General features: G+C 35.1%; 1 long non-coding RNA gene across 1 annotated transcript; it reads left to right on the top strand.

Annotated features, from left to right (window-relative positions):
• The first annotated feature begins 1,594 nt into the window (after positions 1-1,594).
• LOC145112576 (uncharacterized) lies at positions 1,595-2,522 on the top strand. The gene is made up of 2 exons (XR_013710547.1): positions 1,595-2,182; positions 2,277-2,522. It is a non-coding gene; the product is annotated as an uncharacterized LOC145112576 (long non-coding RNA).
• Positions 2,523-3,993: the final 1,471 nt, after the last annotated feature.

Below are 3,993 nucleotides of genomic sequence, written 5' to 3'. Positions count from 1 at the left end.
GCTTATAACCGACACTATTCGTCGCTCCTCCACAAGCCAAAAAGGCACAATAAACAAGCCACACAGGCACAATATAAATATAAATGGAGGAATCGAGATCATTACTAACGTTTAAAAGCAGTCGTATAGTAATGAAGAAAGAAACACTTGACGCCTGTTGCCTCGTCAGACGAAGTTGTAGCTAGCAACCACAGACGGAAAATAACCATTCACATAAATCTTTCCATAAGAAATAGATCTACACCAAAGTTCTTTATTATAAATCTATGCCGTGTACATAGACCTATAGTATATGATTCCTCCTGGATTAACGGTTATAGAACTAGGTGTCGATTCCAGGATTTGATCCTTACAAAGGAAAAATACACCATCATAAAACCCTCTCTTTCACCCCTTTCGATACATTCCTCCTACAAACACACACGGGATACACAATCTACAAAATCCATGACGACAATTCTTCAACTCATAAAATTCATCGTTCACTAGGGTCACTAACACGAATCTTAGATATTTAAGATTTTCGAAGCTTAGTGAAATTAGTTAAATAGTGAAATTAATGTAGCGTTCGACTATTGTGGCGCTAATAATCTGAGTAGTTCCTTACTTCAGCCGATAAGGAAGATGTCCGTTCGCGTAGCCGAATACTCACTTATGTTGACTGTTCGATAAGTTGCATAATTTATATGATATATAATTTAATAGGTAATAATCCCCAAAAATCCGAGAATTAATTATATTATCATATGTGATGAGCTTCGTATCACAACTAAATGATTTATATTTTTATAATAATTATAAAGATAAATTATATCGTTTACCTAGTAATCGTTTCCACATTTTGATCGGGAGTATGATCATAATAATTTATTTTTGGTATAGTTTCAATTAATTATTATATATTTGTCAAATCTTTGTTTATAGTCTTTTAAGAAAATGTACCTTTACTTTGTACATGAGTATATCGAATAACATATATTGTTATGTATATAATGTCTTATTATGATTTCTCAATATTTTCGTGTATACGACGAGTATTATAGTTTATCATCCGTCGAATAACTTATATCTTCGTATCAATGAACTTATAATCTTGTGATTTTTCTTACTATTAATTAATATATCACAACTAGGTATAATTTTATCATTTATAGCATTCTACTAATACTTATATAATTTATTAATGCTTTATACCTTTTAGATTGTTATTTTCATAAAATCTTAACCAATAATAAAGCATGATGTTATTTTATGTATAAAACTTGAAAATCTTCAAAGCATTAAATAGACATTCATGTATTCTCCCCAAAAATTAAGACTGTAAAAGAGGGGCCGTAGAAACTCACATTCGATGCGTGATCTCGATCTACGCTTGCTTCGTGAAGCTTGTCGTGAGAAACCGCCTCTTGACACTTTTTGAGTTTAAAACAAACCACCGGAACTATTTTTGTCACTTAATTAACAAAAGGGGCAGTTTCGGTATTACTTGACAAGTCTAGGGCTGTTTAGGGAAGTAATTTGACAAATGGGGGTTGTTTAGTAAATTTCATTAACCATCATTGACCAGTTTCGATCAATATTTCCAAATGGGGGTTATTTTTGTATCACTCAACATTTGTAGAGGCTGATATGGCTATTCTTTATAAACAAAGGATTTTAGGGCTTTTGTGCCCTCATCTTGCCCGATCGATCAAAAGAAAGAATCGGACGCGAGGAAGAAACGCAAACGACACACGTACGCCTTCAGTGGCTCATCCATCTTGCGAAGGGAAAAGGAATCGAAGGCGTCAGCAGGTGGGTCGGTGGAGGAATTCCATCGTGAAGAGGAGGGAGAAGGGGGTAGCCTATCTCCGGCGAACCTTCTCAAGGCTCTTTCTCGTCGCCGGCAGCAGGAAAACGAATGGACAACAGCAGCAGCGACTGGCGGCGGTGGAGCAGGTGCCGAGGTGGCTGTTCGGTGGTTGAACAGGAGGAACACCACCGGTGCTTGACTGATCGAAGGAGACAGAAAGAGAGGGGTGGCAGCAGCGGCTTTTGCTGTTATCTGTGGTGGTGAGAGGGAGGCTGTTCCGGCGGCTTCCCTTGGTTGTTCTTGTCTCCGATCCAACAGTAAGCATTTCACCAACGAGGGGTGAACGAATCCGAAGCAGGTGGGTGTTTGAGGTTTGTTTCAATTAATCAGGTAAGGCACAAGAACAACAAAACTTCTTCTTATTTGATTGTTTAGATAGGAACTAATCAAGGATTGGATATATGGGGTTTGTTTTGATTAATAGGGAATGAGTAAGAAAAGAACCAAAAGAAGAGGTTGATGGCCTCTTGTTGTTTCTTGGCAGCCACGATCAAAGAAGAAGATGAAGAAGAACCTCGTGTGTGGGTTTGTTGTTTTCATAAATTGAAGAGTTTACAAGAGTCTTGCTTTTGAGTGTGTTTTTGTATAACACAATTGTGTATAGTTTTGGGTTAGATGAAGTGTATAAGACCATACTTGTCAACTCTATTTATTGTTGTACTTTTAGATAGCCTTGGAAGCAAAGTATTGCTTAAATTATTCACATGTATTGATGTATATAAAAACATGTATTTGTATATGTATTAACATATATTGGTGTGTGTATAAACATGTATTTTGTGTATTATTGAGTGAATTGGTAAAAGTGTAAGTGTAGGTACTATAGCCATATAGCTACTAATTTAAAATCAATTAAGCTCGTCTCAAAGTGCCAAAATACAATGTTATATTTGGAATATCTATAATAATGATATTTTCTAACTTTCTTGATTCGCTTTCCTTTGATCCGGATATCAAATAATTTTTCTGAAATGACGACTAATACTCTCGGTTATGAGGTTTCCAAAAAGTCAGACGAATCTTAAATCTACTAAGTAGAACTCCGGTAAAATTCGTTTAAAGTTTCGCAACTTATAGGGTCAGATTCGACAGATTTTACGAATCTGATTTCGGTTGAGTTTAAAAATATTATAAAAATATAATAAATTAATAGACCGTAGTCTGAATTCAAAATTGTGCTCAAAAACAGTTTACGAGACTCGTAGTTATTCCAAACGAAACAATGCATGGTTCGTTTCAAGAAAATCAGATAAATACTGATTTTTATAACTTTAAAGAGTCGTAACTTTCTCATACGACCTCCGTTTTGGTCGTTCTTTATATTCACGAAATCAGAAAAAACATAACCTATTCAAATATCTTATCCATGTCTCTCAAATAGATTTGATGCAAAAAATTATTTTTAACGCCACAAATAAATTAAATTTTTAGCGATTTTCAATTCGATTCTCAACGATAAATGTTTCGAGCTGTTTGAGATGTTCTCAAAGTAATTATAAATATAATATTTTTAATATACTTTATAAACATAAAATTTCACGAAATTGGTCTCTATTGCATAACGGTTCGTGGTGGTTTGATCGCCGAACTCTGACCAATTTTTACCAGTTGTTACATCAGACATACCTATAGTGTTTTATTACAGGGACACTCTATTTGGCAGTCTACGAAGTTTCCTTAATTACTTCGTAAATGGAAACGCTGATACATGAAGCCCAACAAAAAAAGGGGGGATACTAATGTAGTACCCCGGTACGCTCCCGTACCTGGACATGTGATAGTGTCGAAAAAGGACATTATACATAATAACACTTCTGGAACATTATATTACCCTAGTACACGTAATACCTGTTCCTCAACACATAATAGTACCCTGGTACAAGCAACACCTAAAACACAAAGTTCTATCCTCCGTTCCAAGCTCACGCACATCTCAACATAAAAAATACCCAATGTTCAAACTTAATTGAACTAGACTTCTCTTTTAAGTCTTAGGGTATAACTAAACAAGGTTGCAAGAGTCAAACATCATCCCAAAGTTCCTACTATTTGTGTAATATCTTTGCCGTACAGGGTAAATCTCTTCAACTCAACTCAAACTAAGCATCATTTATAAGTCTTATATTATCACTATGCAATGC

The sequence above is a fragment of the Lactuca virosa genome, chromosome 5 (assembly GCF_052849685.1).
Source record: "Lactuca virosa cultivar CGN04683 chromosome 5, Lactuca_virosa_CGN04683_v6, whole genome shotgun sequence".
NCBI lineage: Eukaryota > Viridiplantae > Streptophyta > Magnoliopsida > Asterales > Asteraceae > Lactuca > Lactuca virosa.
Note: the sequence above shows the minus strand (reverse complement) of the source record. Positions and strands in the feature narration are given on the sequence as shown.